At 41.5% G+C, this 25893-nt stretch overlaps 1 protein-coding gene across 1 annotated transcript in view; it reads left to right on the top strand.

Annotated features, from left to right (window-relative positions):
* fam172a (family with sequence similarity 172 member A) overlaps window positions 1-25893 on the top strand; it is a 149733-nt gene that overhangs the window by 105090 nt on the left and 18750 nt on the right. The window lies entirely within an intron of this gene.

The following is a 25893-nucleotide window of genomic DNA, read 5'->3' as shown; positions in this document are numbered from 1 at the left end:
GCTTCTATTTTCATCTTCTTTGTCACATCATCTTTCTCTCGCTCTCTTTCTTTTTTCATCATCTGCTCTGTTTCCTATATTCATTAATCCTCTCCTGTGGTGTTTGGCTTCCTGTCCCTGTGCCCTCTCTGTGGTTGACTGGCCTTGATGATGTCACGGCCATCATGAGAATGTGTCCTTAATGTAGGATTAGGGATGAAAGCTGTAATCCTCAACATGACCGTTGATAAGAGATGATGATTGCAGTGTTGTTTGAAGAGTGACACACATACAAGCATTCACACACGGGCACACACACAAACACAAAGGGGAAGTCAAGCCATACAGAGATCTTTAAATCAGGAAAGAGTATGTCAAGTCATAAGTATTAAAAGTAGTTTTCACTATTGATACATGTGTAGACTACTTGCACAGTCACATCCTAACATCCTGTCTCATCACACGTTTCCATCATTACTCTTAAGGTCCTGCATGGTGACATTGTGTTTTAATGTCTCAGTAGCCCCTTAGTGACATCATGGTGAATGTATAGGTCATCTTACACATGCTCCACATGTCTGTGAATAAATCTCTAACACTGCTATCTCTTCTTGGCCAATAAAACACCATGTTCCACATGGAGCTGTGTGGGTGGGTGGCCTCGCATCTACCAGTGAATCAGCTCCTTGAAATGTCAGCTAGCCTTCAATACAAAAACCATACTGTATTTCATGTTCAAATGTCAATTTTTACTTTGATGTTTTATGTCTCGTCTCAGTGACTGCTGTCGGTCAAAAGACAGCAACCTTTGAGCCAATATATCAAGGTTTACTTTTTAAAAGTCTTGCTATGCCTGATATTGTCCTAGCACAGACCCATTTGACGTAGTGTCCATTTGTATGTCTGCACTATTGACTTGTGCTCTATTGACTTTAGATACTTTAACCAAGCTGAAAAGATATGTGTCTCTGGCTTGTTAACAGAGCCGCCAACTCAGCTTGTCTCTGGCCTTTTGGTGGCAGCTTCTGATGTCAAAGGTTGACTTGGCCGTCTTTGTGTCCTTGGCAGCCTGGCAGGTTCACAGGCAGCGGCTATTGTGATGAGAGTCACAGCGGAGCAACAGAGGTGACGAAGTTGAGAGAAGGTTGAGGGAAGGCTGTCAGGGCATCATGGCCCAGCACTTCAATCAACGCACATACAGCTCCCGACAGTCACCTCTTCTCCTGCCGTGACTGCTCTTGTCTGGGTTGCTATGGAAAGTGTGTGTGTGTGTGTGTGTGTGTGTGTGTGTGTGTGTGTGTAATGTAGTGGGAGTAATCAGGATTGACCATAAAGTGTCTCAGCAACAGGGAACACCACCGAATCCTTGTTGTCATGCACGTACATCATGCACATATGTAGACACACATATCACAGTGTGACCCACGGCTCTTGTGTGGAGCCAGACAGAGCCAGGCCTGGGGCGACAGAGCTGCTGTGGATAATGGCATGTGATCAGACACACGCACACACACTAAGATGTCTGACTGCTAACAAAGTATTGGACTGCTTAGACATGGGCACTGGGACTGGTCAGGCAGCCTGATGGGAAAACGAGGTGAAGGACGAGTTTTGCCATTGCTCTTTTTTGGTTTCTGTCTCTGCATCTGTTCCTTTCTTTTTCCTTTCTCTTTCTGTTTCTGACTTTGCCTATACATCTGCCTTTCCCCTCCTCCGCCTGCATCCTGCCACCCTGTGTGGTGCAGTGATGACATGATGATTGTGTTCTCCATGCTGGTAGACTCTTGGCAGAAGGAGGTAGGGAGACGTGGAGGCAGAGCTTGTCTGTTATTCCTAATCATCTGTGAAGCAACGCCGGCATGGCACATTGACAGGGCTGGAAGTGCCCAGAGAGGGGTGGAGAATAACACGTAGCGGGGGTGTCCGTTAACATCTCCATTTCTTGTTTTAAATGCAGTAAAACCTGGACCCAGTCCTGCCGCACTCGATTGGCTTTCCACCCTCTCTTTCTCTCTCTCTCTCTCTCTCTTTTTTTTTTACAACCTCCTTTCTTCCTTTCAGTTGATTTTTTTTCCCGTTTCTTCAAAAGGAATTTGTTCCCCCAAGAAGGTCATTGCTCTGGTGTTTGGCAATGGCCTAGCACACTAGCAGAATTTTATCAGTTAGGAGCATGCCGAACACAGGCTAAATATGCAGATAAAGTGGAACCAATCTTTTTCTGGATATGCCCCCCTTGTGTATGTCTGTGTTTGTATGTGGTGGAGTAGCTGCAAGGCTGACAGACAAAATAAGTTGGTGAGTGGGGTGTTGGTTAAGTGGGGTTGCTGACGCCTTCCCAAGATGTAAACATTCCTAACCTTTGCTGCTGTTTCGATGCCAGTTGAAAGATAAATGCAAGACAGGTGAAAGTGCAAGAGAATGAGAGTGACTAGCGATAGATGGATAAAGAGAGAGGGGAAAACCCAGTCTTGGTGATTTTTCCTTCTATGAGGTTCTCTCAGGTGCTATTTTAAATGTGGAAAAACCCTCTGTTTGAATAGCACCCACACATACGTACATAAGCACGCACACATTTACGCGCAACTTCCTGTTGGGTGATTACTCATTGTCCAAGCTGATTATTAATTACAAAGGGGGAGCTCTATGAAGGTAAACACTGATTAATGGCTTAACAAAAGTAAGTTAATGTCTTACCTGTACTTTAATTACCAACCCTGTTCTGTTACAAGCGTCCCAACATAAGGCTGTAATTAACCCTAATGGACTGCAGAGAGACTCGCTTTCATTTTCCTTCAGATCATAAATTTGCCACTACTGTATATGTAATTTTTTAATGCGCCCACCTTTCTTGCTTTTTTACAAGGTTGTCCATAATTAAAAAGGTGGATTTTGTTGAAAGAATTTCTTGATTTTTGTATCTTGTATGGAAATGGCAGGGGGTAGGCTGAAAAAGTGACGCAATATTGTAATAGAAATGAGAAATAATTCTTGTGCAATGACATGTGAGGTCACTCTGCCTTTCTTCTTTACCTAAGGCTTATATGTCTGTAGCTCAGTGTTATTAATGTAGCAAGATACTACAGAGACACAAAAGACTACAGACAGGCTGGCACAAAGCAGTCATACACACATACACACATACACCCCCCCCCCCCCCCCCCCCACACACACACACACACACACTCAAAGTTCAATGACTCTATTGGCTGTGTCCTGTAGGTTTGACTAGGCTGTTACCCTTACCTCCCTGATACACGCACTGCTGACCATGAAACACGTCTAGCTGTTGGCACCCCTTCACCACACACACACACACACACACACACACACACACAGACACTGGCTGACTGATGTTTGTGTGATGACTTACTCCAAGAGGAAACTCAGGCTCACTCAAATTAACCTCACCCCCTCTAACCGCTGTTTTTTCAGCTTGGTAATGTGGAAGTCCGCTGCCTCGCTATGTGTGTGTGTGTCTGTGTTTTCACAAATGTGTTTCAGTGTTTTCCTAGCCCGACCGGCACACGTCGCTCTAGTGTAACAGGAAATAGACAGGTAAACTCTGGTGAACTGGACCCTAACCTTTGGCCCGGATTCACTGAGGTTAGCTCAACCTATTGTCTGGGTCACACTAGACTCAAACCATATCATAATAATGTGGAAAATGCTGACATCAAGGACTCATGATGCAGGGCATTGGTGTGTCAGGCAGGAACTAGTAATATAATGCTGACTGATGAGACTGAACAATAATTTGATTTGAATTGTTATAATACTTTGATAGTTTCCATCTACAAGATACTTTTAATACCCAATGTCACACAATAAAAAACTCTAATGTATTTTTCCTTAGTGCCATATTACGAAGGCGGCTATATCTCTTGAACTCCAATTACTACTTACTTGTGCAATGCAGCCAAACGTTGTTCGAACCCTCAGAACTCTATTTTATGTATACATATATATATATATATATATATATATATATATATATCCTGATATTTCCAAATATGCCAAACATGTCTGCCCGAATTCGGATGTATGAAATAAGTTAAAGTAATGGCCGTACATCTCTACTCCTTCCACTCTCTATGACATGTACCAGAAGGGTAAAAGGTAAAAAAAAAACAATTGTTTAGGGGTGAGGCATGATATTGGTGTGATGGTGTTGAATTCTAAGGAACATCAGTGCACAACGTATATAGTTTGTTATATGGTAAAGCATGTGTGAAAAAGAACTAAGGCTCCTTTGTGAAAATATGAATTGTAATGTCTTTAACTCTCAGCTGCCTTGCCTGGAGTGATACATTGGCTCATTATCAACAGTCTGGTGTATAAGAGATAAACAGGGCATATGAGCAAAGGAGAGTGTCGACTACAGAATGTCTTTCCTTTAAACGTTTCTTTTCTTTTCTTTTCTTTTCTTTTCATTTTTATATGTATATAGATTTTCTGAAATCTGATTACGAATTGTTGAAATGTTGCCGATGTAGATGAAGAAATTTTACAGCATACCAGCTGGAGGAAAGGGAAAATGGTAGTTTGCCATCTTAAATCTCAATGCTAAATTTAAATCTGCTCCAAAACAAATGTGTAAATGTGATTCTTCATTAATGTAATAAAACAGGCTTAAACATACACTTTCATAAATGGAGAAGTGAGAAATGCAAACTTATTCTTGAAGCAAATATGAATGTATTGTCATATTTCACAGGATGCATAGATTTTTGATGAGGTGGTTGTATGAAATGATAAAGGCTATGCCAGAAATCTCGTGTTTTGCATTCTAGCTTTGTTTTTTTCTCATGAATTATGCTCTGACTTCCTAAAAATGCTGCATCTGTCATGACTATGGCTTATTGTAAGAATGTATTTGCTGGTGTAATGGAATATGCATTTGGCCACCTGTGATTGGACTATTTAAATGAGCGGCTGTGTCTGGGGTCCTGATTTGAATAATCTGGCTCTCGATTGGCTGTTGGTATGATAAGGAGTCTTTCAGCATAGTGTATAGCGGTGGTTGTCAGATCACTGTTGTAGGCTATTTTTTCTGTTCCCCAACCTTTAGATAACTCTGCTGTACCACCTTGTGACCATTTGTCACAGGATTGAAAGTTGAGAAAAAACGGTCATATTATTTCTCTCAATGTCACCCATCAGCTCCCCTGCTCCCCTCCTCCTTTCTTTTCCATGGTCTGGGATTGGGAATGCAGGTGTCTATTCTTGCTTAGTTGTTTATATAACACAAGAAGAAAAAAATCACACCATCCCCTGTATTTTTACCAAAATACTTTGCTTGAACAATCTTCAGAGCAAGGAGTGCAGGCCCAAGGTCCCCTCTGAGGGGATGGACATGTCCTGACATTAGGCACTTTTATACCATCATCACTAAACATGACCCAACCTTGTTGGATTCCTCTGCCAAATCTCCATTTTGTGTCTTAAATGCAACACCGCCCCCAGTCTATTATCAGGTCACACTATTGTCCCATGGTGACAGCGCAATCTGTTCCATCATGTAGGTTGCCTTCTCTCAGGGAAATTTCCTTTGAATCAAAGACTTGACCGCTTTGATTCAATTCCTTGATTCATTTCTGAAGAACTGTCCCTGTTTATTGATCAATTCCTCACCCCCTCTAACCGCTTTGCTTTCTGTCTGACTTGTATCTTCCCCCAGATCAGGATCATCAAAGATATGCCGACATAGTCAATAGACAAGCCCTTGCCACAGGACCAAGACAAGGGTATTGCCATTTGTTTGTCTTAGCAGGCAAACAGAAGGAAATTAATTTGATCAATATGTCAAGCTAATAATTGTACAAGCATGTCATTCTTAAACAGTGATGTGAGGTTCATGGAAAGTTTTATGTGTTTCCTCAGTTTGTCTTTAGAACTTGATTTATGTATAGATATTGCTTAAGTAATTGATTTATAATTATCAGTAGTGATCACAATATTATTTTTATGCATTAATTATCATTAACAGTAGGTGTGGTAATATGCAGGTGTGTAGTATTTGAGACCCAAGTGTCTAATCTTTCAACATCCATTTTACTGCAATAACAATGACATTACATATACAAAAACAATTTAAATACCCAATTACACTGATGAACTTTAATGATCTCAGACTAGTTACATCAACAAGTGAAAGACAAAGAACAATAAATTCTAGTTAGACTGTGAAAATCTATATGCTTTATAGAAAAAATGTCATGTAAGTTTTGTCGTCAGCATTTTGTTTTTCTGAGCTTTTTTGCTTATTTATTTATTTAAAATGTATTGGGAACTGGTTGCTCAGCAACAAAGAGTAAACATCAATGGATTTCCAGCTTATTTAAAACATGTTTTTTGAATTTTTTCTCACCTTTAACATTGTTACGTAGGTCATGGCTAGATTGCAATTAAAAATATAATACTGTAGTTCTTTTGAGCTGTCAATTGAGTTACACTTCACGTGGCATTGTCAAAATTGGTTCAGTTAATTGCTGTTAAAAATGTCAACGCTCATGTAAATAAACCCAAATACATTATTTGTAAATGTTGGCTATCAAGTATATTTACTACTTACTACTTACTTACTATCTACTTGCCATAGATATTTAATAAAAGTAATATATATGTGTATGTGTGTTGCTGATAAGATGTGAAATGTAATTTATAATCACATCTCACATACAAAGCACTATTGCTTTAATAGTTTAGGCTATTGTGTTTATGCTAACTAGAAGCCTGTCTGGAAAGCCCAGTCTGTGGTCTTCAGTTCACCTCTGCATTAGGTAAACTCTATCCAGGAGGCATTTTATCCTCTCCTCCTCTCTCATACTCTACCCATCATCCGGGGGAAAAGAAGAAAAGGGAGAGACAAAAAGGGAAAGAGCCTGGCATGCATAAATGAAAGTTCAACAAGGTTCAATGAAACACTTATACAATTTGCTGCAATATAGTGGGGTTTTATAATCTCATTATCATCTTAGTGCCAGATTTGCCCATGAGGGCCGTTCCGTATTCACTCTTATTAGCTCCTCAGATTTGTCCATTTGTCCTTCTGCTACCCGCCTCGCAGCCAATCACTGGGACAGAATCCCTAATAAATACCCCCCTCCTTTTTTTTTATCTCTTATTTTTTTCTTGTGCCATACCTCCTACCGCTTTATTTATGTGATTTTTTTTTTTTTTTTGGCTGTTCTTAGTTTTGCCATGAGGCAAACGCAAAGCATTTTATTTAAAGCTCCATTAATAACTGTATTTATTTTTTCTGTTGAAGTTATATTGATTTTAACACATCTATATGTACAGTATACAATACTTTGGAGTTCAGGATATATTTTTTTACCCTTATGCAAACTATAAGGCTCAAATAGAAAGGAAGGGTTGTTGAAACATTTGAGAAACAAATGTTTATATATTCAAAACATGATGAACAATTTCTTCATGTTTCATACTAGAAATTTCAATCTGCATAAATCTTGGATGAATGGACACAATACAGTTGCATGGAACACTATGTTTGTTTACTCTGTGTTTTTAAATCTTCTTTAATCTTCAAGGCCTGGCTCTTTCCTTCCTGAGAACTCAGGGTCAGATGGGGGAGCTAACGTACAGGGTACAGTAGAGCAGGCCACAGACTGCTTTTGAATCCCCTAGCCTCTTAGCTGCAGTGGGTAGTGTCCATCCCTGGTCACTCAGAGGGCATCCCCAGATTAGTGGTTCACAGACATGGATCTCATTTGCCCATATGGCCTCTTCTCATTGAGTTGATATAGGCTCTAATCCGCCCAGCCTTTACCCCTGACCTCGACATGTGGTGAACTACTTAGAAAAAGAACACACAAACCGTGCATATACCACATTTGATAGCTGTAGCACCAACAGCTCAAGTGTAAAGATGAGGTTGAAAAATGACAGCCAGTGATCATCATTGATTGTAAGGGATTCTAACTACTTTTCCCCAATTTGCCTTGTGGTATAGTCAAAAAGAAGGAAACGCATATTAACATCCATGGGTTCTTGTGTCTGACGCATGGTTTTAGGTGCAATTCCTGAGGTGGAATTAATCCAATAAGACCCAGTAGGGCACAGAAAATCCTAACCACTGCTAGCATTATAACTCTTAGCATTCACCTTCATCCTATAGTCTCCCAGTGTCACCATGCCCTCATTAACAAGGAATAAAGTTGCCACCCAACAAGTGTCACAGTGATGTTATCCATGCAGTAACACCCCTCTGATGATACTTATCATCATTATTGGTATTTATCTGGCCTGTGGGAATATGAGAGGATAGCCAAAGGGAAAATGGCAAAAAGGAAAACCTTACACCTTAATAGCACCACATTTGCTCCCCATTTCTCTTTTTCTTTGTATCATTTTTTTGTTACATTGAATTTCCATTAATTCATGCATGCATTACTTCTGAAATTCTCAATCCTATTTTAGTCTATCTATTGTAAATGTTTTGACGGTGCATGTAGTATTCCTCACAGGTGCTGCCACTAGGTGAACTTAGCTGATAGGATAAAGTAGATTATGACAGGTAGAGGTTAATCTATTGAGCAATCATTTAAGAGAGTGTCACCATAAATCCTTATAAATTCATGCTGCTCCTGTTTCCAGACCTATATATCCCACCCCTCATCTCTGTTTGAGGCTAATGGTTTTGAGCTACATTCGCCATTCCAACATACCCAAATCTGTATAGTCAAATTGAATGAGTTGAACTGCATTGTAGTGTAGGCAGCGGGTTCTGACCAGGAAGAAGAATTAATGGAATGAAAAAGATATTATGTATGGTTCTGCATTGTTTTTGATCCTTCTTATAAACATCCATCATGAGTCCAATTAAGTTATAAGAGGGCAATGCTAGATTGGTGGATTATTCTTTTGATGTTGTATTTTAGCTTAGTTTACCTACAGTGGTGAACAGTTGGTAAATGACTCTAAATACAGATGTGGTGATTACATTGTGGTGCAATTTTTTGTTCCCAACTTTTAATTTTATTATTATTGCCGCTCCCAGAAGTGTGTATTAACTGTAATTAGGTGCAAGTTACACTGTTACAGTTTTGTTTTTTGTTTTTTATTCTACTGATCTTACATTGTGCTCTGTTTGGCTTGTTATACAGTAATGGGGACTGTTATTTTTTTTTTGGGTGTGTGAGGCCTGTTCATAAGGTTTAGCAGCTAATTAATACACAAACAAGCACACACACACACACACATACTGTATGCCCAGCTGCTCTGAAGAACACATGCTGTGATCCAACATCTGGAAAAGCCAGTCAATTTAATTTTTATGTCAGTGCGTGTGTGTGTGCACTGTATGTGTGTGAGCAAGTTTTTTTTTTTTAGATTTTTTTTCATATTATATTATCTAAAACTCACTGCTGCTATTTAGTTAAACCATTTAATGTCTTATGTAATTTGGTTATAAGTAAATGCACATTTGATATGATGTCTTGGTCAAAACCTGGTATATGGCTGTACTGAGTACAAAACACTAGAGGCCTTTTAATTTGAAATAGCAGATACAGGAAGTGTCGACACTCAGCCGAGGCAACTATTGAAGTAACACAATTGGTCGGTCTTAGTCACTCGCTGAAGTCAATCAGTCAGTCAGCCAGTCAGGGACAGACTTTTGCGTTGATAGAGTTGGCCCCACTGTTGTAGTCCAGCCAAAAAGAACAAACATGAAAGCTGTGAGAATATATTTGGACTGTACATAATTGCCAAAGAGATGATAAGAAAATGAAGGAAAAAATCATCCTTGAAAGTCCTTGAGTCATAATCAGCCTCAAATTATAATGTTTATTTGTCTTTTTTTGCTGAGAAAAGGAAATGACATCTTATTTATATAATTATGTAAATGAACGTAATGGTAGATTCCACAACCAGCAAGGTTTTGAATATGCAGCAGTGACCTTGGATCCTCCACTGTGCTTCATTTTGACAGATAAAAACTTTATTAACCAGGCATCTACAGGACAGGAGACAAACTGCCTGTGAAAAATGTGGCAATTAGAGCATGATTTTTTTTTTCCACTGAAAGCACCATGGAGTAGAAAGAGGTAATAAACACAGCTTGTTTGTGGCCTAGGAAGCAGCAATTATAAAGTGTTTGGAGAGTTGTTGTGCTTATTGTGCCTGGGAGTAATGAGATAGGCTGCGCTGATCTCTCACTGAAGCTATGGCTCTTAATCCTCAACCCTCGATTCCTGCTTCTCTTGTTTATCCACCAACATCCTTTGACCATGGCTGGCCTGTCACTGCTCTGGGCAGCACAGGGTGACCTTTGACCTGTGTGTCAGCTGACTTTTCAGCACTGAAAATAGTCCAGCACTGAGTTTAAGCAACAGGACAATACATGTGTGATAATGTGCAGCGTGTTATGTTTTCCTCAGTAAGTGGATTTGTTTTTATCAGTGAATCAAATGCTCTGTAAGCCATTGCCTTGATTTTTAAGCAGTTCCATTTATGTTGGTGTCACTTGTCTTAGTCCCCAATTTCCCCCATGTGAATTTGTCTTAAGTGGTCTTGTTCATTGACTTGACTGACAAAAAGGACATTTATATGGTATGCATTATATATATATCATGAAATTCAATATAAACAAAGTCATCTGTGAATGTATATTGATAGTCTGTGTCTGTTCATCCTTGTGTTCTTAAACTTTGATTATTCCCAGTGACCTTCTTCCTGTGTCATCTGAGACAGGTCGTGTTGAGCGATGCCGTTGTATGGTGTGAGCGCCTTTATACTTGGGTGAAGATATGTGTGCATGCATTCCTGCACATACACACATACTAACCTACACTTCTGTGTACATCCTTCCAAGAAGAAGAATGCTGTGCGTACAGACATGTTATTGTGGTGACCTAGAGACGGACTTGTTATCACCTCTATGAACCTCTCAGGGCTAAACTACAGAGCCAGCGGAAAAACACCACTCATGTCCTCCCCCCTGCCTTTGCATCTGTGTGCTGGTCAGCCAGTATGTCCGCCTACTGCAGGGCTTACCTCCTATCTAATCAACATAGACAGGCCACTTGTCCGCATACACACGCACAAACTGCTGTTATGCTTGCAGCTTCAGTGTGCAGAGACATGCTCAGATATAGCCCTACACATGTAGACACACTTACTGATACACCCCCAAAGACACAGGCACACATGTACACCCACACACTGATAATCACAGACAAACTTTCATTGATCTGGGCCTGTTCTGGGTTCACAGATATGGCCAGCTGTTGCTGTGAGATTTGGAAGTGGCCCAGAGGGCAGAGAAGAGGGTCTAAGGCTCAAGTGGTAGACATGCAGATCAGGTAATAGAGGGCGTGACAAGGTTGGACATGCAGGCCGCAGGGCATAGAGGAAATAAATTGGGCCTCCTACCTCCTAACTAAAGGTCCATTCCCCACCCTTGACACTAAGTCATCTGAGTGCATTTGTGGCTCTGTCAACTACCTCCACCCTGTCTTGCCACTTGTTAAGATCCCCAGCCAAAGGAGATGTTTGTCTTATTGAGATGTAAACGGATGGGGTCAGAATTCTGAGGTACATATTCCAAATCCATCTTTGCAGCCATTTTAATCCTCTTTTGTTTGCTCATGAAATGCTTTTTTTTCTCTCAGAGTGCATGCCAGCTGACCCTCTGATGTTACATAGTGCAGCGCTCCTTTGGCCCCAACCTTGCTCTCTGAACAACATGTGGCCAGATAACAAAACCCTAAACAAAAGAGGTAGATTGCCAGGAGCAGAGTGGAAGTTGGGGGCTTGCACTTTGTGTTTCAAACACTTCATGAGCACTAAGTGAGGTTGGCACCAGCTGTTGGAGCAGAGTCTAGGAGAATTGGGGGGAAGTGAATTGCATTTGGCACCAGGCAGCTATCAGGCAGTAATTAGTATAGCTAACATCCCAGATGAAGGAGTCAAGTCTAGGTCAGGGTAAAAAACTTCAAGGGTCTTAACGGGTAAGGGTTGGAGGCCAAGCCATGCCTCCTCCCCTCCCTGAATATAAGTTCATGCCGTGCCTGCTCAGATTTGCTGAAATCTGTATTGACCTTTGACCTTGAGGTGTCGCAGCCAGTCACATGTCAGACTGGCTCCTGTGGACCACGCTGGATGTGTTCATGTTAGATTGTCTGGGTAGTTCCTACTCAAGACCTGCACAGCCCGACCCAACTCAGAGATTTAGTCTTACACTCGATGAGGCTTTTGACATAGATGTTACCTTACAGCTTAAACCCATGCTTGGCATTCCTCCCTTACTCTGGCCCCAGGATCAACCTTTTTCTGTCACACAGACAGGCCCTTGAACCAATCAACAGAAAAATGCATGCATGTGTGGATGAATGGATAAATGAGAGAGAAATTGATTGTTTTGTTCTACAATTCCGGAAATGACATTGTAATCCCTTTCATATATGGGGAAGTTGGTGTGAATTATCTGTATAAATGTATGTGTGTATGGGTGGATGTAGAGGTCACTGCATTCATTCCTGGTTGCTTAAAAGACCTCTAATCCTCTAATGCAACCATAATCTCTTTTAATACATTCAATATTAGTTGACAAATCACATGATAATAAAGTGATATGAAAATGTTTCTTTCGAATGACAGGACACACTAAGGATTTAACCCGAGGGTTTAATCGTAGTTGACACTCAGTATTTATTATGTTGACCATGTCATAAGGTTTATGTTGGATGTTGGCCTATAACCTTCTCACAGTAGGGGTCTAAAAGCTCACCGCCTTACAACCTTTGGTTATCTTAAAATACAACTTCATATGGACATACCACTGTCATTTTGGCCATATAACATAAACAATGTTGATACATATGAACCTTAAATTAGAAATCACAATACACATGCTTTTATGTTGTATATTTCACAAATTCAAAAATCAATGATTTTAATATTTTCTTAAAGTATCGAATACTTATCTGAATAACTTCCATCTTTGAGGAGTTAAGATAAACAAGATTTTACTGCAGAAAAAGGTTAGAACTATGTGCATTTCATTTATCCTGTGTGCTATTTGTGGTAGCTTTTCATCTCTTGAATCGTGGCCTACTTTCTGTATCTTGTTTTTGGAAAACATGAGCTAAGCTGTGGTGCACAAACCACACAGCCATTAGATCGCTGCACTGTAGGTCTGACCCCTGACCAACTAAGCCTCTGCCCCGCCCCCTGGTAAACCCCTCATCCCACCCCACCCGACACCTGCCCGCCCCATGCCCTGCCCCGACCCCGTCCCTTCTTGGAAATGATATTATGGTGTTTGGATCATCCTCCTTGTCTTCCTCTATACTGTAATCCTATTTGCTCTGTCATGTGTTGGTGTTCACAGATGGTGTGTGTGTGTGTGTGTGTGTGTGTGTGTGTGTGTCTGTGTGTCTGTGTGTCTGTGTGCGCGTACAATACATGCATGCTTGTGTTTGTGTGTGTGTGTGTGTGTGTGTGTGTGTGTGTGTTTATGTGTCTGTGTATATATGTGTGTATGTGTGGAGGTGGTATGACACCCAGCTCACTCACAGCTGTTTGGAGCTCACTGGCCCCATTGTCTCTCCCACACATCCCAGAGAGGGTGGTCCTGCACAAACACACACATGGCTATAACCACCCATTCACCCATAGAGGTGCTGAAATATAAATGATTGTAGTATTTTGGGTAACAGTTCCAAAGTTCATCTCTCCGTCCTTCACTGCCCCCCCCTCCCCCCTCCTTCCAGTGATCTTCCTACATCCTACCATCCCTCGGCCTGCTATAATAAAAATGTTAAGCTGAATGACTGAATGAGTGCGAAAAGGGGTAGGGGGTGTGGTGGGGGATTTGGGGGCAGGTGGGGTGGGGTTGTGGGGAGGGAGGTGGTGAGTTCCCACTCATTGTTGAGTCTCGGGCAGAAAGAGAGAGAGAAAGCACAGCAGGGTGAGAGATTTCTGGCAGTGTTCCAATAGTTGGCGTCTCGGCGTCCACATTTAGTTCCAGCTGAGTGCCCACAGTGGGCATGGCGGCACTGCCTTCACTCTGACCTCTCGACCGAGGACCACTGCTTGCCTGTTTCCACCACCCCTTTTGATTTATCCTTTTCTTCTCCTTCAACCCCCTCCTCCTCTTTGTATTTCGGAAATGGCTTCATAACAGCCAAAACAGAGATGTTTCGGAATTGATTTGTCAAAGCAATGGGCCACGTTTGTGATCAGACAACCAGTGGGATCCTTTCTGGGCTTTGTTTTTTAAATATGGTGCAACTTATCATTCATCTCTTAATCAAAACAGAACTCTTAAAACAATATGATTTTTTTTCTGATCTTCAAAAAAACTACAGGTGGGATTTTTATCATTATTTTGTTTCTGTCAAATATCCAAGAATTGCGTTAAATAAAAGGAACGGTTTGATTTGTGCTCTCATTTGAGTGGTAATAGGGGTTTTCCTGGTTAGATATACAGTAGTTGAGTGCTATTTATAAACAAAATGTAACTGATGCATAAATAGATAATCATCAAATGACAATATATTGTATGTATGCTCACAGATACATAATTATGCATTTTATTTTGAAATTGTTAGTGAAAGTCCAACATTTTGCACCTGTAGTTTACACTTTTGAAATGGAACACACATGGACATAGGGATGACACCATTTCTGTTTTCATATATCCTGTTTCCTTTAAACTTCAAGACTTTCTCTGAGGGCTGTGTCCTAGACACTCACTCAGAAACCATTAAGATTAGAGCAAATACACTGTTTAGTCTTGTAGTCTGTTGGGAAGGAAAGTACCTTCAAGTGACAAACTTGGGGAGTACTCTAAGAAGACAGACTCCTGCAGTTATTTGTTATTATTTTCTTTTCATCTTTATTTTGAACATATATATTGGTCTTCCTTTAATCTCATCCATGGCATCTTATTTCCACTTGTCTTGTCTTTTTTCACTTTCTTCTAAAATAAAGTATTTTGAGATCTTTAGTTTTTGATTCTAAATTTCAAATGTCAAAGTCATACACAGCTGATGAGAAATTGAAATGAATAATAATAATAGTTGAATAATATTTGAAAACACTTTTAACTCTAAGCTATACATGTTTTCTTGATCTAATGCTATATACTTTTACAACACAGAGATTGCCCTTTAATTCTTAGTGAAGAAATGAACACAAATTAAGAGACAAAGAGATTACCTCATTTAAGTTTTATAACATTGTAAATGTAATACCTTGTTGAGGTCTAATATAATTCATGTTGGTGCTGAAACCAACATCATTTTCCATTATTGTTTCATCTGTTAGTTATATTTCCAATCAAACATTTAGTTATAAATAGTTCTAAAATGGCAAAAGTAATGCACACCAAAGTAACCAGTTTCCAATGTGTCTGACCAGTAGCCGATAAGCTACATTAAAGCAAAAAGCAAGAAACTTATCTGTGAAGCTGTGACCTGCCAGTGAGTGATAGGCTTTTTTTAGAGGTATCCCGATCAACTTCCTCTGGCCTTTGAGTCCATAGCTTAGAGAATACATGCACCAGATAATTTTTCACATGTGCTCACCCTGTTTTTCACTTTGTGAGCAGAAATCTCACACTGTGGAACCAAGCTGTCGGAGGAGAGCAGCACTGCAACAGCAGGCTGAGTTGAACAAAACACAGTGAATCACAGTAAACAAAAAATCATCATAGGATCTGGTTTATTTCACCCAATACTAATCTATTGAAATATGCAATTTCAGCCCAAATATTGATCTATAACATTGGCATGGGAGATCTCTACTTGTTTCTTTTTTTACTTGATAACTGAGTAAATTAATCATCAATATTGGAATTGATTCATTTTTGTTAGACAACTATTTAATTAACTAACTGAACATTCCGGCACTACTTCATGTTGTTCTTTACACAGTGTCACACAAGTTTATATCAGAGATATGCAAGAACTGAGTTAACACAACTTCAAACTGTGGAAATGTCACTGCCTGATTGTAAAACATCATTGAAACTAATATATAGTTTGTGGATCATTTGAAATAATGCAATTAAAAGGACTTCCATATATTATTATGAGTTGTTATGAATACAAATGTTTGTTTTTAGAGGTCATATCATAGCCTTTTTTTCTGGTTTCAAACAAAATCCATAATTTTAATTTCAAAAACCGTGTTTCTGCTTCTGGAGCTTGCCTGTTGTGCTGCTGCACAGACATTGAACAAGGTGGGCACCGAGCCAACATGAGGAGGGTCGATAGCTGTTATATGAGCAAAGGCTTGCAGATTTTGGGAGGCCTAATGAATTGCACCTGTATTGATCTCCATGGGAAATGCTTGTATGATACAGGAATAATTTAAAGAAAAAGAACTGGTTTGGGGGGAGTGAGGGGAGGGGGGGGCGGGGTAGAGGTGAGGTTGTTGGTGTTGGGGGTGGAGGGAGCAGACGTGTTTGTGCAGAGTTTGTCAGAAGGCAGACAGTGGGATCAAGATTGGGTATTGACGAGATAGGGGGCCGGGCGACTGAGCTACAGAAGCTTGAAATAAACTGTCGGAGGCACACGGTTGGTCATTAAAGTAAAGCCGCCTGGCCCTGCTCAACCTTGAGCCAGTCGATAAGCTATTATAACCATGCAAATTGTGGCCAAATCAGAGACCTGACATATTGGTATTATATTCCTGTGCAGCGACCGGGTTATGCATCATTATTGGGAGCCAGCGACAATATACATTATGCTCCCCTGTTTAGTGTGTAGACTCATGAGGGGAAAACACTGCCTCAGACAGTAGGACAATAATGTGTTTGTGTTTTGGGTGACATTTATTTAGATTTTTTTTTTTGGAGAGCACAAATTGTAAACCCTGATAAGTTTCTACATGCCAAGCTCTTGTGCCATTTCTTTTTCTCGTTTGTTTTTTAATCACACTTTTTCCTCTTTATATGATTTCACAACCCATGTTATTCCACTGTCCCTGTGTATCTCACTTGTTCTTTCCCTTTTTCCTCTTTCAGCAGGACGGCAGCCTGCCAGGTCATTTACTCTCAGTGACAGTGTGATGCATCCAGCAGCCCAGCGTTTGGATGATGTAATTTGGGCTAAAGGCTGTGTAAACACTGCTGTGACCTTGGTTTTAGATTTGTGAATAGGGCTGGGTTGGAGAACAGAGGAGAGGATTGTGTGGGATTGAGAGCAATGTGCCCTGGCTATGATAGCTGGAAGTCTCTAGCTGACTGACTGATATGATAACCTGAGATACCTCAGCCTTACCTCTGACCCAAGCTACACTCTTTTAACCATCTTTCTGCACTCCTCTCTCTCTCATTCTCAAAGCTCTGTGCTCACCTCTGCTCCATTCCTTTCTCTTTGATATTGGTGTGCTGGTTATTGCCCTCACTCTCATGTTCCTTCTACCCATCTCTCTTCTCCTCTCCAATCCTGGGCCTTTCTTCTTTGATAGCAGTATCTCTGCTCTTCAATCCGCAGCTTGTCCACTGTCTGCCCTCATCTTCTCTGCCATTGTGCTTTACTTAGTTTTTGCTGTCATCTGTTCTATGCCGCTCTTCATAAGCTCCAGAGGTCAGCACAAGTAAACACTGGCCGACAGCCCAGACAACACAAAGCTATTGATCTGGTTTGGTCGGAGAGGTGATGGGTCTCTTGGTGGGTCTCGAGGAGGGTTATGACCTCCAGGTCTAGACTACACCATTCTAGGTCTTACAGTTGGAGGAGGTTAAGAAGAATTGAGTTTCATTTCAATACTCCGCCAGTTGTGATCCACTGAGAATGCCTGAGGGCTACCAGGCCTCCACATGTAGAGTTCCAAGATTTGATCCAGGATAGTATGAACAATATAATATGCAGGCAAGAGTCTGAAGAATTGAGGAAATATATAGTTTTACCTATTGTAATGGAAAACAGCATTTATAATAATGACATGTTCTATTTGAGCCCTATTCTATGTAGGAGCAACATCTACAGCCCATGCTTTAATCACTATTGCATCATTCCAAATATGAATTTCCACAATAAACAAACCTGCAAGCTGCATTATGCATCACAATATCAATAGTGGTGATTTGTGGATAGCCAAGAGACACACTTGGAAATATTTTAATTTAAATGTTTAAACTGCGCTATAGCAGGTTCTTACATTAGGGTTAATGGTGTGATACTCCAGAGTTTAGGGTGGGGGTGTTGGATCTATGGGATAGTGAGATTTAATTGTTGATACATTTATGTTGAAGAGTTTCAAAATCCACTGAAATGAGACTATCAAATAGGACAACAGTGGTGGTAGTATTTAAGAAATTACATAACTATTTGATGCTTGAGAATGAATGCCAGTATCAGACTGACTTTTAGGTTTAGATAGTGTGGTTAAATTGTACAGCAAATTCACTGTAACATGTAATTTATAGCTTTCTCTGTTTATAGCCTATGCACAAAAAAAACACATTCTTCACACAGCCTCTAACCACCTGTCTACTTTAGGTTGAGAGCAGCTGGAGTGTTTATAGAAATTGTAAAAACCTTCTAGCAACATATGCAGAACATTGAGATATGTTCTTTAAGTCCTACAGGATAAGGGCGTAAGATATCAGGTACTTTCAATGACCAGTTGAAATAGCAGCCTATTCAATAGCTCAGGGCAGTGTTGTTGATATTTGAGAATACACAAATTTGTTCCACCAAGTTCTGCATGCAATGGCTCGCAGATGGGCAGCGATTAATCAGAGAGGTAACTGTGAAGTAGTTTGCAATTAGACTGGAAAGCTCTGAGGCATGCTAATTGAATCAGAAAATTAGCGACAGCTCTGTACTGAGCTGTAATAGGCTAGCTTCTGCTTGCAGCAGGTGCTAGCCCACTCAGCTGTGGAACAAGGTATTTAAGTCACATTAGCAGCAGTAAAAATATTCCTTGATATGGAACAGTTAGATTTTCTGCTTGTTTTCACCACCCAAGTCACCAAACAGCCAGCCAGCAAGAGTCAGTTCAGCCAGCATGTGGCAAAAACACAACTACCCCGCCACCTTAACACAAATATCAGAATTTATGCTTGCTAGAGATCGCCTGTGATGCATACCTGTATTTTAGCAGTGATGAAGTAGAAAAGCTACTTCTTTCACACGCTGTGATTATGAACGTTGGTTTGTTTTCTCAGCTCTCTCAATTGATTCCCTCCCCTCTATCCTCTGCTCTTTTTCACTCTCCTCACCTGCACTTCCCTCATCTGCTACCACCCCCTCTTCTTCCTTCCCCAAGCCTCCCCAGGGCTTCTGTTGCTGACATCTAACTCTGACACAACATGAAAAAGTGGTAAGAAATTAAAAATTGATCACTTTTGTGCACAGGGTTGCCGCCTCTTATGCTTGTTGGCTACGAGTGGGGAAGAGACAGAGCAAGAGATAGAGAAAGTTGCTTTTGTGGGAAGGCTGTGCAAGCAAAAGTTCTTTCAGGGTTTCCGTAGAGTTAGAGTTATGGGAGGGAGTGAGGAAACGGAGGAGCGAGGCAGAGAGAGATGTGCAAAGGAGGAGAGAGTGATGTAGAGGTAGAGAATTCCCCAGGCAGACAGTGTTGTGCTTCGTAGTTCTGGCTTTAAAGCATGCTGCGTGCCACACATAAAGTAGGAGCAGAGGCCATGACAGAGAGAGCAGGGTATGTGCAAGGGTATTTCTGTGTGTGTGTGTGTGTGTGTGTGTGTGTGTGTGTGTGTGTGTGTGTGTGTGTTTCAGGCAGACTCTGTCCTCTTCTCTGCCTGTTGAGCCCCACAGTTCTCCTCAACATTCCGATCCTGCCCTGCGTCTGCTTACTCTGATATCTTCATCAGAAACGCCTGCCTGCAAACACATTCGCTCACTCTCACCACTCGTGCACACACAAATACACTCAAGCACATACACAGGCAAGGATGAATTACACTGAGCCACACAAACACAAAATGCATATATGCATGTTTAGATGAATATATGATCCCACAAATGCTGCGCATGCTGCTAACTCGGTACAAACACACTTACAGGCAGGTACAAATACAGCCTTTATACATTTTCAGCTGTGTTTGATAAAGCCCATAAGGATGATTGTGCCTTCTACATTGAATGTATTGATTAGTCTGTTTGTGTCTATGTTCATATGTCTGTGCTCAGCCAGAAATGAGAGAGGATGGAACGAGGTCTTAGGTTGATGAGAAGCCGTCTGCTATATACCAATGTCATGCATTGATTTTCCTGGTAATGAGTTCCCAGAATCTAGACACACAAATTCACTTTGAAACATACACATATACAGTAGTGCGTGCACATGTACATGCACTACAAGCACTCCTCTCTTCATTCGCGCATATGTAGTGAGAAAAGGCATCTAAACTATAGCTAGAGATGATGGATTTGTGTAATATCTAGCAGATAGATTTATGTGCAACATATTTCAGCATGTCATGAGAATATCTTAGAAGCAGTCATAAATAGAGAAATGTGTCAAATTCTATGCAAATGTTTAAGCTGGTTACTTTAATTTTATTGATTTCTTTTTTCTTTTTTTTTTAAACATCTTTTTAGTCATGGTTGCTTAATCTGACTATTCATATTGCATATCTAAATGTGATGTTTCTATGCAGCTAATTAACGCCCCTATGGCTAACACAGCCTGGCAGGTGCCCCCAATTCTTGTTAATATTTTCTGAAGTGGTGCATGCACTTATATTGCAAATCGTGTTCTGGCACAAATCCGAACTCTGTACTATTCACCCCTCCAAAATTAGTCAGGAGAGCCTCGCCTTCCTAAAGACTCTTTCTTTATCTCTACATCCTTCTCTGTTCCTCCGCTTTTTTTCCCCTGCAGAGAGGATAAGGGCATTCCCACTCTTAGTCAGCTGTGGAGCATTTACACTGAGGTAACTGTAAGGTTAGCTTGATCAGCTTTTAGTTAAGAAACTCTGGCACCTGCCGTTAAATGGGTCCTTAGGCACTCCGGCAAACTGCAGCTCAACTTTTTCTGTGTTTACCTCAATTATCCGGTCATTCCATGTATGACTATGCCATCAATAATACATCAGAAAAGGAAGCCTCTTAATGCGGTTTCTCAGAATACATTCAATTTTTTCTTTTCACTTTGATGCTCTGAAGATGATTTCCTCTGTCATAGGTCATGTGGTTCTTTTAAGAATCTAATCAAATGGCACTATTCCAGCAATTTCTATATTATGGAGTGGAGAAGCATTCCTTTCAACCACGTTCCCTCTCTGTACAGCTGCAATTCAGCCAGCCCCACTCCCGCCAGCGTATTCCAACACCAGCTTGTTAAACAATTTCAAATCTCAACGCCAACTCTAGCCTATTCATACAGTTACCCCCCCTAAGCCCTCCCTCCATCCTTCCATCCCTCCCTCTGTCCCTCCTCTGATCCCATTTCACAGTGGAACCATCAGGAGCTTATCCCAATCTCAGCCTTGGCCGGGGGCCCAAAGCGGTGCAGGGCCCGCCTGAACTCAGCTGTGAACTCTCAACCTTTCCCTCAGTGCCCTTCCCTCTCTAGTTAGCTGGCTCCCCCCTTTTGTACCCGAACTTCATCTCTGCCTATTTTAGGAGGGTTTTGGATGAGGGCTTTGATATGCAGTGGATGCTCTTATGCACAGTTTACAGAGCACGTCTAAACACACTCAGGGTGTCGAGTAGAGCTCAACAATAACATAAACTCTCTGTTATTATCCAGACAGCAGCCAGCACACCAACCAGCCACCCGACTAGGCACCCAGCCAACCAGTCAGCTAGCTAGCCAGGGAATTACACTGTTACAAGCTGTCAGTCAAACAACCATCAGGGTAGTCACCTAACGCCCATCAGCCAGTCAGCCATTATGAGTGTTTTAAAGTCAGGCTAACTAAGACAACTCTGAAAATGTGTCCCCCGAGTAGAAAAGGCGATAGGGTTAATTTCTCCTTTTTCACTCCATTTTTAAAACCACTAAGTGTGTCAACTGGCACTGGTTAGTGGCTAATGATGGAAGTCATAGCCAAAATAATGCAAGTCTCTGTTTTAGTCATCACAGACACAAACCAACAGCTTAAGCCTCAACAAGACCTTTGCTTTCTACGTTGCCCTCAGCTTACTTTCACTCTCTTTTACTCTCTATCCCCCATGCCCCCTTCTAGCCAGTGTACTTCATCAGTATCAGGAGTTACAGTAATGAGATTGGGGTTTTAAACAGCTGAGCTAAGTCGATAGTAGTGTGTGCCACTAGTCATGCTATTGTGGCCTCTGTACCTCTCACCCTGCTTACTCTTTGCTGACATTAAGGGATCAGGGGAGAGTTAAAATACACGCAATAGTCCATGTATGCCAAGTGAAAAGGGCTGAACAAAACAATGTGTTCATCTGACTTCAGGTTAAAGTTAAAGCTTGTGTTTTTTTCTAGACATGTATGAGTGTGGTTAATTTAAGGAAGTATTTCACATGTATTATTTTAAAGTCATACTGGATCCCCAACTTGAGTTGATAGAGAGCATTAAATTCTCAATTTATATACATGAAATGTTTCTTCTGTTGAGTCGGTGGGGGAGTGATGGCCATGGGTTTGTATACATTAGTGGGCACTGTTGGTGATGTTGGGCAGGTAATGTTAGATAATAGGGTTCTATCACCAGTGACTGTAGCCTGGATCAAATCTGCATGTCACACAGAACACTACACCAAGCAGACATTGACAATAGCCACAGACACTAGCATTACAAAGATACCTAAAAAAAATTGTAATATCTCTGCAATTACATAGAAATTTGTGTTTATTATTTATTTTTATTGATTACTTATTAAATGTTGCATAATTGACGTGATGGTGTACATGTAAATGTTTGTAAAGATTGCCTATCCGCCTTTTGCGCAGATTACATTAGCACAAATCCTGCACACCACTTCAGAGCTGCCTCTTTTATTAGACCAAAACCCAAAATACTGCCAGATGGGTGAGATAATAATAGTTTTAGTAACCAAGTTTATCACAGCAATAACTCGTGGTGATTTTCCACTGTCACTGATCAATATCTGCTCACACCCACTTGGTTTTTCTGTTGTTTTTCTTTTCTTTTTTTAAAATTCACTGATATGTTCTACAGTTCTTAATGAAGTAGCTCAAACGTAGGCTCTAGGAAAGAAAAGCAACAAAAGACAGGGTGAGCAGGTTAGGATGGGCTGCAACTGGGCTGAAATGTGCAAAAAAAAGAAATAGTGATTAATATCCAACATACTTAGATAAAAAGTATAAGAGAAAGTACATAAAAAATTATAGTTCATTTATAGGAGTAGCCCGTAAGCACCCTGTCTGCACCCAGCATGCAGCAAGAGCACTGACAAGGCTGAGGTGCTCCATAGCTTCAAACCCCTACCTTTGCCCGCTTTGCTGAATGTCAACCCAACACAGGGTGCTGAAGCTAAAAGTGCCATCATATCAGTTTTGAGCTTTGTTCACAGGGGGGGGAGAAAGACAGATAGGAGAGGTCGGCTTCATCGGATAGAACTGGCAAGGGTTTATGACACTCTCTTGGCTTCTCACATTTATCTCTGTGGAGATTTGACCATATGCACATGTATGCGCACCCTTATGTATGCTCACATATCTCATGTGTCTTTTGGGTATATGACGTTATCCAGTGTGTACGTGTGTGCATGCATGCATGTGTGGGGGTGATCTCAGTGACACACATCGCCTTTATGAGAGGCACATCACACTACAGATGACCCTGTTGGATGGCGATGGTCCTTTTAACTGCAGCACCCTGATGCAATCCGCTGTAAATACATTAAACCAAGCTGCAGAGGAGGAAGCTGCTTATCCATCCTCTCTGCCTCTCTCTCCATCTCTCGTTCCGTCTCTCTCTTACTCTGTTTATCTCTTTCTCCTTCGCTCTTGGTTTTGTCTCTCATTTGCATTATATCTGCTTCACTGTATTTGTTTCATTCTCTTATTTTTCTTTCATCCACTTTCTCCTTGGCCTTCTTTACCGCCATCTGAAAGTACTGCATGGTCTCTGAGCTACATTAAATCTAAACTCTGCTGATCTGGGTTACCCTCTCCGCTTAGCTTCGCTGCCTGCTGCCCACCTTTACCACCAACCCCACCCCTCAACACCCCTCACCCCGACTGGCCATAAGTCTCAGCCCAAACCTGACTGGGGGTCACAAGGAGTGCCAGAGGTGTGGTGAGTGACGTGGCACTCTGGCTGACCCCTGGCAGCTTGGCAGGGCTGCCTCCCTAATGAGATTAGCTGGGTAATGCCGACTCTGTGTCTGTTTCTCCTGACGCCCAGCCCGGCCCACCCTGGGGCTCTTTATTTAGCCAGCAGCAGGACAGGGTGTGCCAGCATTCGCAGGTCGAGGGCAGGACAGGACCCACAAGCCCACTGCCCTCCACCCACCCCCCCAAACCTCCCCTTTATATCTGAACTGCCCAGCCTGGGCGTGTAGTTTCCCCACTCTGATGCTGCATTGTTTTAGTCTTTTGTTGTGGCTGTGTGTCAAACTCCCTCAGTATATATCCATCTCTTTCTCTGTGTATGGTACTGACTGTATCTCTCTCATTTTGTGTCTGCATGAAGCCCCATATTCCTGTCTCTCGCCAACTTTCTTTGCTCTCTCATTATTGTTCATTGGGCAAACAGGTAAAAGTGCCCTTTAATGACTAGACAATGACTGGGCAATGATCAAAAATGCCTCGATCCCTTGAAACACACATACTATTTCTCTCTCTCTCTCTCTCTCTCTCTCTCTCTCTCTCCCTCTCTCCCTCTCTCTCTCTCTCTCTCTGTCTCTCTCTCTCTCTCTCTCTCTCTCTCTCTCTCTCTCTCTGTGCCCCGAGCCAGGCAACCGAGCAAGGAACCCAGGAACCTCAGCTCTCATGCGTACGTGTGACTGGCTTTGATGATTGCTCATAGCAGCGTAAAGTGCAAAGCTGCTCACTGTACCGCCCTGCGAAGACACACAGACTTAGACAGTATTACCAAAGCTGTGGCCACCAACCTGGAACTAGCTAGTCAGCCAGACTGCTAGTTAGCACATAGAAAAATAAAATTTAAAACAGTCTTTACCCAGAATATGATACTAAATTTACTCTCTCTGTACAAGTGTAATCCTCTTTGCCTCTTCTGCCCCTTTTGTTCCTTTGTTTAGGTGGCTCTGAGAGATGTTATTAGTACCCATATTAGCATTGAGCACGTTTAAGTGCCAATTAAACGCCTACAACTTTGTCACCGTGACAGAGTGTTTTTATGAGAGGGTCCTCAACAGACAGGGGGCCTCCCATGGCACAGGTGTGCCCCCCTCAGCTCTAGGGTCACTTTCATGCTGGAATGTGTGACAGCTCCTGTGAGTCTGACAGTGCTGTGCAGCCCAGGCCAGGTGTCCAGGTATTCTAGATTTCTGTGTGTGATTGTGTCTGTCTGTGTGTGTCTGTGTGTGTGTGTGCTCCAACACCTGCTTGGCAGTGGCCCTAGGGCACAGACAGGTTCAAGTTCCACCCAAACAAACATCCTGTAACAGTCGCTCATTAGACACATGTGCATGTGTCTGCATGTGTGGGAATGTATGCATGTTTGTCTGCATATGTCTGGCAAAAGTGTGTGTAACCAACGTACTTATACTGTATGCCCTGTGTGCTCATCATTTATACTGGGGTATTGTGTTACCTAGAAGTGTCAAAGTATGCTTTTATGCCGACAGACAGTCACCTTGCTCTTCACTTTGTGATTGCTCTTGATCATACCGGCGTCAGGTTCTGACATTTTGTGTCCCTGCTCATCTCTGGCCACATGAGAACACCGTGGACAAATGTGTCATCCTCAGCCAAAAGAAACATTTAGAGAGGTGAATTAGCTTTAACCCGAATCCCATTCTCTGTGTTTTAGTTTAACACATCTCTCTTTCACACAGACATGGCAGA

The sequence above is a fragment of the Scomber japonicus genome, chromosome 9 (assembly GCF_027409825.1).
Source record: "Scomber japonicus isolate fScoJap1 chromosome 9, fScoJap1.pri, whole genome shotgun sequence".
NCBI classification, from domain to species: Eukaryota; Metazoa; Chordata; class Actinopteri; order Scombriformes; family Scombridae; genus Scomber; species Scomber japonicus.
The sequence above is the reverse complement of the archived record's forward strand: the minus strand, read 5'-3'. Positions and strand labels throughout refer to the sequence as shown.